General features: G+C 45.3%; 1 non-coding gene across 1 annotated transcript; it reads left to right on the forward strand.

Annotated features, from left to right (window-relative positions):
* Positions 1 to 8,367: 8,367 nt before the first annotated feature.
* On the forward strand, positions 8,368 to 8,440 carry trnav-uac. The gene has a single exon. It is a non-coding gene; the product is annotated as a tRNA-Val (tRNA).
* Positions 8,441 to 12,380: the final 3,940 nt, after the last annotated feature.

A 12,380-nucleotide genomic window follows, 5' to 3' on the forward strand; every position in this document is an offset into this window, starting at 1 on the left:
TTCAAACCAGCCATCAAAGAGTTTTTTAGCCTTCAGCCTGAGCCTTCAGAAGATGAAAAATAAAAAGGAAAGCTTCATTAAAGGCCAACAAACATTAGAAGATGGTGGCTCACAAAGCAATGAAAGTGATGTGATTAACATACTCTCCCCTATCTCATTGACAAAGGCCTATTCCACTTCACACAGCTGATGAAAATTCAGTATTACGGCAACAATGCAAGTTTTATAAAATGATACAGTATATTTCAAACACACAATTTCCAGCACTAGGCTTGTTCACAGATAGTACATTACAATGCGCAGCTGGAGAACAAGCTATTTGATATGCCGCTCTTTACTTGTTTTAAAAAGCAAATTTAACCTTACCTATATTCATCTGTGCAAGAGAAAATGAAAGAGACTACTTTAACTGCACCATTTGGTTGGGACGATGTCTTTAACATTGGTGAAACCAAGTAAATGTTTCAGTGAGTCCAGTTACAGCATTTTCTTTACATCTCCAAAACCGAGCATTTAGATAAAGTCATAGCGGCATACATTGTGGAAACAGGCCCTTCGGCCCAACTTGCTCAGGCCGACCAACATGCCTCATCTGCACTAGTCTCACCTGCCTGCATTTGGCCCATATCACTCTAAACCTATCCTATCTATGTAACCATTCAAATGTTTTTTTAAATGTTGTGAGCCTCAACTACTTCCTCTGGCAGCTCATTCCATACACCAACCACAAGTTGTGTAAAACAGTTGCACCTCAGGCTCCTATTAACTCTTCTCCCCCTCACTCTTAACTTATGTCCTCTGCTTTGCGATTCCCCTAAAAGACTGCAAAGACAGAGAGTTTCACCCAGAGTTGTGAATCTGTGGAATTCTCTGCCACAGAAGGCAGTGGAGGCCAATTCACTGAATGTTTTCAAGAGAATTAGATTTAGCTCTTAGGGCTAAAGGAATCAAGGGATATGGGGAAAAAGCAGGAAAGGGGTAGATTTTGGATGATCAGCCATGTTCATATCGAATGGCGGTGCTGGCTCAAAGGGCCTAAAGGCCTACTCCTGCGCCTAGCTTCTATGACAGGGTAAAAGACTGTGCATTTACCCTGTCTATTAATCTCATTATCTTATATGCCTCCATAAGATCACCCCTCATCATCCTGTGCTCCAAGGAATAAAGTCCTAGACTACTCAATATCTCCTTATAGCTCAGGCCCTCGAGTCCTGGCAACACCCTCATGTTTTCTTTGCACCTAAGCAACATCTATATAATTAAAAGTCTCATCTTGACCACATCCTGTCTGCGCTGTATATTAATTTTAGAAAAAACGAGGATCTGTATCTGTGATTTTTGGCCTTCTTACTCACACAGTCCTCCTCTGCTGAGCCAGCCCCGAGGATTTTTCCCATCGATGAAAAATAAAAAAGTTATGAGTGTTTAAAAAACCTTGAGATCAGCTGATTGGTCCTCTCACCTGTCAATCACCGGGATGAAGGTAACGCCCCTTCCGGTGGGGGCAGGGCTACAAAATCCCGGATGCCTGGACGTGAGTCAGTCACTCTGCAAGATCGCGAGGGAGAGGCCACGACTGTCATTCTAAGCTGTGAATCTCCGACTCTCCGTGGATTACCATCCCCGCGGGGAGGAGGCGAAGACGGCGCAGAGAGAGAAGGCAAAAGCGAGGCTGCAGGGCCGGCGTGCTAGCCAGGCTACGGAGGCAGCCACTGAAATCACCGCTTCCCAGCCTGTCTCTCACAAACGCCAGATCCCTCGCAAACAAGAAGGGACACAAGATGGCGACAGTCAAGCAGGTACGAAGCTCGGCAGGTGCTGTGGGTTTGCTCTTGAAACCATCCAAAACTACCAATTCAATTAACACTCCGTCTCAAAAATTGATTTTAATTGCTTTCATTGATTTTAACCCCTGCCTGGGGTTTGTCTGGCTTACACTGATGCTGCTCCTAGCTGATGATATAGAGGTGAATCCTGGCCCGCTATCTGTGAATGTCGCAGGCCTAAACACCATAAATGGCTGGAAAATCTACCCGTCTGCGCTCCTCCTACCATCTGCAGTGTTCCCGTGGCTGCCTCCTCCAGTGGCGCCGTGGTTCTTTCCTGGTGGACTGCTCGGGACCAGCGACAAACATCCTGCGGCCCAGACCTGGGACGGGGGCACGACAAGGCCCCCGGTGGTCCCTCGGGCCGCTTCATCGACGTCTGCGGATCTCCACCGGCACCAGGGTACAACAGCGGTTCCGCGCTCACGACCTGCGGTCCAGCAGCTGGCTCTCTCGGCCCCAAGGGATTCCCGGGCTGACTCACCGACCGCATCAGATACTCCACAAACTGGAACTGCTAATATGATGGTCCAGGAGACCAAAAACAATCACAATAGCATTACGGTCGCTAAGATGGGTGAGTCCTCCAATGTCACAAAGCAAAACTGGCAGAGAAATAAAACGATTACTAAACATCGTCAATACAGATTCCTCCAGACTTTAAACCACGCTCATGTCCTATGGGACTCAAAAGCTAAACCAAGGGGTCTATTTGGTGGACACTTGAATATCAGAAGTATCATATCAAAATGCGATCAAGTACAACATCTGCTTAATAACTCAAACTTGGACTTTCTGTGTATTTCTGAGACTTGGCTACACGCCAACTCTCCAATGGCTGGTCTAAATGTACCGGGGTATAACATCTTCAGAAAAGACAGGTCTGAGGGTAGAGGTGGGGGGGGTGATGTTTTATGTAAGGGATCACTTAAAGTGTAAACAAATACAATGGTCATGTGTAAATAACATAGAATGTATTGGTCTCACGATAATCCTCTCCCCACAAATGACGATCACACTAATTGGAATTTATAGACCTCCATCAGCCCCTAGTATATTTTATGAGGAACTGCAAGCTATTCTTAAAGAATGTAATTTTAAGAAAGAGGTTATTTTACTTGGAGATCTTAATATAAATTGGAATGACAAAACAAATCGAAAACGTTTAAAATCAATAACAAATAGCTTTGATCTCTCACAACAAATTACAGGACCCACTAGAATAAGTAGCTCATCAGAAACATGCATAGACTTGGTCTTCAGCAATAAATATGACAGAATACAAAAAACATATAATATGGTTACAGGTCTCTCTGACCATAATTTGATCCTCTTTTCAAGAAAACTGTCAAAAAATAGGTTCACCTGTCACTCCAGTAAAAGGTCTGAGCAACTAAGAATACCCAAGGGTGAAATAAAAAACCTGGAAAATGCCTTGAATGAAATTAACTGGTCTGATCACCTCAACCATGAACACGTTGATGAAAATTGTAATGTATTTATGGCAGTTATTCAAGAAAAAATGAATTGTTTTATGAAAAAGATAAAACCAAAACCACGGAAAAAGAATCATCTTCCCTGGCTAAATAGTGAAATATGGTCACTGATGAAATTGCGAGACCATACCCTTAAGATATCCCTGAAGACAAAAGCAGCACATAATAGGCAAATATTTACCTCACTCAGAAATAAAGTCACTAAAGAAATCAGGAATGCTAAGGCAAACTTTTTTATTAATGTAATAAGCAACGCAAGAGGTAATGCTAAGGAGATTTGGACAAACATAAGGAAACTAACTGGAAATAATATCATCAACAAGAACATTAGGGAGTTGCAACTAAATGAAAATCTGACTAATGATCCAAATGAGATTGCAACAGCCCTTAACACGTATTTTATAGATTCTGTGAAGAACTTGACTCATAGTTCCTGTTCCGCAGTCCGACATGCTATGCCGCTGAACACTGCTTCTCCGGTTCTTATTTTGAATGAAGTGTCTCAGCCATGGGTTAACAGGATTATTTGTGGTCTTAAAAATTCAAAAGCCGAAGATGCTTTTGGTATGGATATAATGTTTCTTAAAGCTCATAAGCAGTCACTCATTGCTCCAATTACCAGCATCATCAACAAGTCCATAAACGAATGTGTATTCCCAAATTATTGGAAATCTGCAGTAATAACTCCAATTTTAAAATCAGGAGACCCCACTATAATTAGTAATTATAGACCAATAAGCATTCTTCCGGCAATTTCCAAGATAGCTGAAAAATGGGTTGCAGGACAGATAATTAAACATTTAAACAATAGTCCATATACCCTAAACCCAATGCAGTTTGGCTTCAGAAAATATCACTCCACTGAGACGGCACTTTGCTTCTTTTTGGAAAATATGAAGTCCAAAATTGATGCAGGTGGTGTTATAGGAGCTGTTTTTCTTGATTTACGAAAAGCCTTTGATACTGTGAACCATTAGATCTTGATGACCAAATTGTCCTATTTTAACCTCTCTTTGAGCACGATGAAATGGATTGAGTCATATATGGTACAGAGAAAACAATGTGTTAGAGTGCACAACAGTAAATCTGCAACTTCTAAAAACCCTCTTGGTGTACCTCAAGGTTCAATCTTGGGACCGCTATTATTCAGTCTGTACATTAATGATCTACCAAGTAGCTGTACATCAAATGTAACTTGCCAGATGTATGCTGACGATGCAGTTGTGTATGTACATGCCAAAAACAAACATCAAGCTGCACAAGACCTATCAGCTGCTATGATTAATGTGTCAAACTGGTTGCAGTTTTCTGATCTACATCTTAATGTGTCAAAGACTGTCTGTATGTTTTTCTCCAAAAAGGCAAGTACTGATGGAGATCCTGATGTGTTTGTACATGGAACAAAACTTAAAATTGTACATGAGTTTAAATATTTAGGAATCGTGATCGATTCACAGCTCTGCTTCAAACAACAGGTGAAAAGAACAGTAAATTTAATAAAATTTAATTTGTCCAACTTTAGATATATTAGAAATAATTTAACTATTGATTCAGCCAAACTATACTTTAATGCAATGATTGTGCCATACATGACCTACTGTATAACAACTTGGTCACTGGCATGTAAGTCCACACAAAAGCCTGTTGAAATTGCTTATAAACAAGCCCTAAAAACTCTTGACAAAAAGCCCAGAATGTACCATCACTAGCATCCTGAAGAAATTTGATCTGCTGAGCTGGGAAAACGTAATAAAATATTCGGACTCGATTTTGGTTTACAAAATCTTCCGTGGACTAGCCCCACCTCCGTTAAAGGACTTCATAAAGAAAAACACAAATAGATCGACAAGAGCAGCCTCCAGGGGTGATTGTATAGTCCCGTTTAGGAAAGGTGTCTTTGGGCAGTCAGTATTTTCATATCGAGCGTCGCAGACCTGGAACGCGATACCATGCGTCATACGGGATCTGCCAACCCTTACCTCATTTACCAAACATCTAAAAACATGGTTACTGCAAAATCAAAATTGCAATCATAATCTACCTTAAAATTATCCTATGGTACTCTTTTATTGCTACTTTTTTACTTTATTGTTTGTTTTGTTTTTGTTTTTGTCTTTTGTTTTTACCTTGTTTGGGATGTGTTTACCTTGTATGGGACTAAAGATGGAAATTAGCTACTGGCTACAATCTTGCATATTACATGCAAATGTTTATTAATATGCACTGTCCCTAATAAAATCAATTCAATTCAAATCAACTGAACTATGAGTCTGCAATGTACTTGCAATAAATGATTTGTGAGCCCTTAATGACAATGCCATGAGTTGTTTGGCCTGCTGCCCTGCCTGTGCTTGAAAGTGCAAAGCTTAATTGGAAATGAAATGAAATTAAATGACAATACCATAAGTTGTTTGGACTGCTGCCCTGCCTGTGCTTGAAACTGCAATGCTTTAATAGGTCCGACTGTGTTTGGAAGGAATAAATGCTTTATTAGGTCCAACTGTGTTTGGAAGGAATAAATGCTTTATTAGGTCCGACTGTGTTGGAAGGCATAAATACTTTATTCGGTCCGACTGTGTTTGGAAGGAATAAATGCTTTATTAGGTCCGACTGTGTTTGGTAGGAATAAATGCTTTATTTGGTCTGACTGTGTTTGGTTGGAATAAATGCTTTATTAGGTCTGGATGGCTGTGATTGGAAACTAAATATTCCAGGATGTTGTTGCTTCAGGTGTGATAGAATTGGAGGGGCAAGAGGTGGAGGTGTTGCATTGCTTGTCAGGGAAGATATTACAGCAGTGCTTTGGCAGGATAGATTGGAGGGCTTGTCTAGGGAGGCTATTTGGGTGGAACTGAGAAATGGGAAAGGTGTAGCAACAATTATAGGGGTGTATTATAGACTGCCTAACGGGGAGCGAGAATTGGAAGAGCAAATATTAGTAGTAAGCACAAGGTAGTGATTGTGGGAGATTTCAATTTTCCACACATAGACTGGGAAACACATTCTGTAAAAGGTCTGGATGGTTTGGAGTTTGTAAAATGTGTGCAGGATAGTTTTTTGCAACAATACATAAAGGTACCTACTAGAGAAGGGGCAGTGCTGGACCTCCTGTTAGGAAATGAGACAGGTCAGATGGCGGAGGTAGGTGTTGGGGAGCACTTCGGGTCCAGTGATCACAATACCATTAGTTTCAATATAATTATGGAGAAGGTCAGAACTGGACCAAGGGTTGAGATTGGAGAAAGGCTAACTTTGAGGAGATGCGAAATGATTCAAAGGGAGTGAATTGGGACATTTTGTTTTATGGGAAGGATGTAGTAGAGAAATGGAGGACATTTAAAGGTGACATTTTCAGAGTACAGAATCTTTATGTCCCTGTTCGGTTGAAAGGAAAGAGTAATAATTGGAAAGAGCCATGATTTTCAAGGGAAATTGGACACTTGGTTCGGAAAAAGAGAGAGATCTACAATAATTATAGGCAGCATGGAGTAAATGAGGTACTTGAGGAGTGTAAAGAATGTAAAAAGAATCTTAAGAAAGAAATTAGAAAAGCTAAAAGAAGATATGAGTTTGCTACAGCTATATTAATAGCAAAAGGATAACGAGGGATAAAATTGGTCCATTAGAGAGTCAGAGTGGACAGCTATCTGCAGAGCCAAAAGAGATGGGAGAGATATTGAACAATTTATTTTCTTCGGTATTCACCAGGGAGAAGGATATTGGATTATGTGAGGTAAGGGAAACAAGTAGAGTAGCTATGGAAACTAGGAGGATCAAAGAAGAGGAAGTACTGACACTTTTGAAAAATTTAAAAGTGGATAAGTCTCCAGGTCCTGACAGAATATTCCCTAGGACATTGAGGGAAGTTAGTGTAGAAATAGCAGGGGCTCTGACAGAAATATTTCAAATGTCATTAGAAACGGGAATGGTGCCGGAGGATTGGCATACTGCGCATGTTGTTCCATTGTTTAAAAAAGGTTCTAAGAGTAAACCTAGCAATATAGACCTGTTAGTTTACTGTCATATATATGGTGTGTGAATCAGTGTGTGTGAGTGTGTGTATGTATGTGTGTGAGTCTGTGTGAGTGCGTGTGTGTGCGTATGTGTGTGTGTGTGTATGTGTGTGTGTATGTGAATGTATGTGTGTGTGTGTGTATGTATGTGTGTGAGTGTATGTGTGTGTGTATGTATGTGTGTGAGTGTGTGTGTGTGTGTGTGTATATATGTGTGTGAGTCTGTGTGTGTGCGTGTGTGAGTCTGTATGTATGAGTGTATGTGTGTGTAAGTGTGTGTGTGTGTGTAAGTGTGTGTGTCTGTGTGAGTGTATCGCCGCGCAGCATCTGTGGAGAAAAAGGAGCAGGTGACGTTCCTGGTCGAGACCCTTCTTGGGTTTGCAGTCTGAAGAAGGGTCTCGACCAAAACGACACCTATTCCCTTTTCTCCACAGATGCTGCCTGACCCACTGAGTAGCTCCAGCATTTTATGTCAATCTTCGGTATGTACCAACCTCTTTGGTATGTACCAGCATCTGGAGTTCCAATTGCTTGATAGTCTTTGGCCTGCTCCTCCTCTCTTCCAGCTCCCTCCCACCCCACCACCCACAATCAGCCTGAAGACGGGTCCCGTCCCGAAAGGTCACCGATCCGTGTCCTCCAGAGATGCTGCTTGACCCACTGTGTTACTCCAGCATTTTTTGTGTCTATCCACGTGTAACAATTGTTTGCTGTTTCTGCATTTTATCCTTCCCCTGTCCTGGACCGTCGCGGGTGGGTGACAGAGCTCTTATGATCTCTGTTAACGACTATGTCCCGCCTCCCGGCCAGTCAGTGAGAGCTTTTGCTGCTCCTCCTACCTGGCCGTGAGTGGGCGTCTCTGCCCCTCGCAGTGGCGACCAAAGATCTTTGGTGGCGACTATGTCGGTCTGGGGGCTGCAGCGGGGACCGCCGTGGAGGAGTCACGGCGCTGCGCCAACTGAATCGATCTGTACCCAAAGCGTGGATGGAAGAGAAGATATGGGGAGCGCTGGCGCACATTTTCTTCCGTGTGGTTTCATAGTGTAGTGGTTATCACGTCTGCTTTACACGCAGAAGGTCCTGGGTTCGAGCCCCAGTGGAACCAAGTGTTCGTTTTTATTAGATTCTTAATTGTTTTGTAATTTAAAGTTTCTACACAATGTTTTAATTGTTTTTTAAAAATATATGAAAACTGATAGCGTTAAATCAACCAGCAGTTGATTGTTCTTTGAATTACTTTATCAAATCATTCTGCATGTGCATGAGCTAAAGTAAAATCAAGAAGTGAATTATTGCAGACAGAAATAACTGGTTTCCAAAAGAAGAGTGCTGAAGTAGCTCAATAGGTCAGGCAGCTTCAAAGATTATAGAGGAGCTCCTCTATAATCTTTGGGCAGCATCAGGAGAGAAGGAATGGGTGACGTTACGGGTCGAGACCCTTCTTCAGACTAGTCAGGGGAAAGAGAAACGAGATATAGACGGAGGCTAGGGCTACACGTGTGTGTGTGGGGGGGGGGAATTCAAGGGTATTGCAAGGGGTGACATTGAATTGAATTTAATTTAATCCTTTATTTGTCATTCAGACCTTTCGGTCTGAACGAAATGTCGTTGCCTGCAGCCATACATGTAATAACAAACAATACACAATAAACACAAATGAACATCCACCACAGTGAGTTCACCAAGCACCTCCTCACTGTGATGGAGGCAAAAGTCTTAGGGTTGCTGTCTCTTCTCCCTCTGCGCTGAAGCGATACCCCACCGGGCGATGGTAAGTCAGTCCCGCGGTTCAAGCTCCGCGGCCCGGGGGTGGTCGAAGCTGTCGCCCTCCAGTCCAGCGGACGCACCTGTTGCCACGGGAGCTCCGGAAAACAGGCATCAACCTGTGACCTGCGAGCTCCCGACGATATCATCCACTGGCCCGCGGCCGAGCCCCGGATTCAGGTCGCTGCCGCCAGAACGCCGCCTCAGCACCGTCTCCACCCCGCACCGGGCCGCCCACACGGGAGCGTCTCAGCCCCGCACCGGGCTGCCCCCACGGGAGCGCCTTCCAGCCAGGAACCGGGCCGTCCTTAGGGGAGCACCTTCCAGCCGGGAGCCGGGAGCCGGGCCGCCCACACGGGAGCGCCTTCCAGCCCCGCACCGGGCCACCCACACGGGAGCGTCTCAGCGCCGCACCGGGCCACCCACACGGGAGCGCCTTCCAGCCGGGAGCCGGGCCGCCCTCACAGGAGTGTCTCAGCCCCGCGCCGTCCACCCTCACCGGAGCGCCGAGTCTTGCCGCTGCCCGAACGCCGCCGCAGCTCAAAGACGGCCAGCCTCGCGTTGGTAAGTCCTGGCTGGCTCTACCTCCGGAGCCTCGAGGTCGGTCACAGGTTGGAGGCCATTAGGCCTCAGCTCAGGCGGGGGAAGAGAAGGGGGATACGACAAAAAAGTCGCATTCCCCTGAAGGGAGAGACAGAAAGCCCTGTTTCACACCCCCCCCCCCCCCCCCCCCCCCCCCACATAACACAACCTAATAACCAAAAGTTTAACTGAACAAGACAAAAAAAACACAAAAAAGTAAAAACAGACAGACTGCAGGCGAGCCGCAGCCGTTTCACAGCGCCGCCACTTCCGGACGCTGTTGAAACAGGAGATGTGGAGTCAGTATGGATAGAACTAAGGAATTGTAAGGGTGAAAAGACCTTAATGGGACATCTACAGGCCCCCAAACAGTAGTCTGGATATAGGGTGCAAGTTGAATCAGGAGTTAAAATTGGCATGTAGTAAAGGTAATGCTACAATTGTTATGGGAGATTTCAACATGCAGGTAGCCTGGGAAAATCAGGTTGGTACTGGACCCCAAGAAAGGGAGTTTGTGGAGTGCCTCCATGATGGATTCTGAAGCAGCTTGTATTGGAGCCTACCAGGGAGAAGGCAAATCTGTATTTAGTGTTATGTAATGAACCAGATTTGATAAAGGAATTTGAGATTAAGGAGCCATTAGGAGGTAGTGACCATAATATGGTCAAGTTTAATCTACAATTGGAGAGGGAGAAGGGTAAATCGGAGGTGTCGGTGTTACAGGTACGGAATAAAGGGGACTATGGAGTGTAAGTTATTGGGGCTAATCCTCCTAAATAATGGAAGAACTTGGATAAGGACATGGATATTTTAAAAAGACAGATTTGCTGGCTGCAACGGAAACCCCCCCCAATCCACAGAAAGAATCAATTTCAAGTTTCAAACCCGTCTGGCCTGTGGACTTGGACATCACACAACGGTGTGAACAGGAAAGGCTGAGACGGAGATAACGAGATTCTCTTGGATACACAAAGGAAGGAACCAAGCCTCAGCAGACGGTGGTAAACAGGCCAGCTGAAGCACAATCACCATCGGGGATGATAACGATCAGGCTGAGGGATCATGACATCAGCAAACCCCTTATCATCGGAAGCCTATTGTTCATGCCAGATCGAAACTGGGAAACATCAAAAGAACCCCTTCTATCCAGAGGACCACCTGGGGGTTTCAAAGGAAGCTCAGGTATGAAAGCCGAAGTCAAGCCAGAACTCTCTCTCTCTTCCTGCTCTTCCTGCTCTGCTGGACAGCTCGTGGGCCTGCATCGACTTAGCCGTGAGTATCCTGGTGACCTGGTGAACTTCCCGAAATAGGATAGAGGTCGAGGGGGAGTAAAATTGTGTTAAAAGTAAGTTTTACGACGTGCCCGATAGTCTTCTGTCCATAGTCTTAGTTTAAAGCATAAGTTTAGCCACGAATTGTGTAGTGTTGGTGAGATTCGATTTCTCATTGTTTAATAAAGCCTGTAAATTTTAGACTTGCTTTGAGTCCATCTTGGTTTCTGTTTTCTCTCATCGGCACACTCTGGTCAATTCAACCTTTTATCATATCCCACCATAATTCCGAGGTCTAGAACCTAGGGGAATCCTTTTTGTGGAGTAAAGGGAAACGCAAAACCCCTACAGAATGGCGACCATAGCAGGACCTCGGTGGTTTGGGATATGTGATTTGTCAGAGGGGGTGAGAGAACGTAGCAAGATGGAGGAGAGAATCTCCTCTTATCTGTTTAAAAAGATCAATCTCACCAAACAATGGGTGATAGCACTGTTGAGAGCAGAGCAGCCTGCAGAAGCTGCAGCTCAATGGACGGAAAGCAAAGCGTATAATAAAGGGCAGGAAAAGGCAGTTTGGCTAGCGTGCCTATCACAGCAGGTAGCAAAAATGCAGAGACAGGTAGATTGACTGGAAGAGCAACTGAGAGAAGCTAGGGCCAGCGCTGAAGAAAGCGCTAGAGAAGGGGAAGGGCTTTCTGAGGAATGCAGTAAAGCCAGGCAGTGTATCTTGCAGGCGAGGGAGTCCCACAGAAATGCCCAGGAATTCCTCCAATGCCAGGTGGTAGAGGCAAAGGAGAGGGAACGGAACGCCCAGGAACTCCTGGCTCAGAGTACACAGAAGTGCAGGGAGCTGGAGGGAAAGTTCCAGGATATACAAGCAGCATACAGGGTGACCCGTAGCGAGCTAGGCAATAGTGATCACGGGTCTTGCCAGGCGAGGATAGCGCAGCTGGAGGAGACTCTGTCCAAGACTAGGGGACGGGTTCACCTGGTAGGACCAGGGGGGTCCCCCGGGGGCAGAGGGCTTCCCTCAGCAGATGATTTCCCAGGGGTAAAGGGGAATAGACCGCCTCCTGAGGCGCCGGGGATAGGTCCGGGTCGGCAGGTGGGGTTCGGGTTGTCCGGGGAGGGACAGGCCCAAGGAGGGGCGGGAGAGCACCCTCAGTTAGCGGCTTCCGCGCCATGTGTAGCACACCACGAGTTGGTGGGGTTACCGATCATGGTGGGAGAGCCGGGGGTAAAGGGGCAACAGCCCCGAGTAGGGCAGATGTGCCCGGTACGGCAAAGGAAATATGGTCCCCCGGTAGGGCAGGCAGATAGGGGGCCCATAGAGAGTGATATCATCATTCCCCATGGGGCACATGTGCTGAGGGGGATGGTGGCTCAGGTTCCCAAGTTAACCAGGGCGGGAGACCCGTCATTGCATTT

The sequence above is a fragment of the Amblyraja radiata genome, chromosome 14, assembly GCF_010909765.2.
Source record: "Amblyraja radiata isolate CabotCenter1 chromosome 14, sAmbRad1.1.pri, whole genome shotgun sequence".
Lineage (NCBI taxonomy): Eukaryota > Metazoa > Chordata > Chondrichthyes > Rajiformes > Rajidae > Amblyraja > Amblyraja radiata.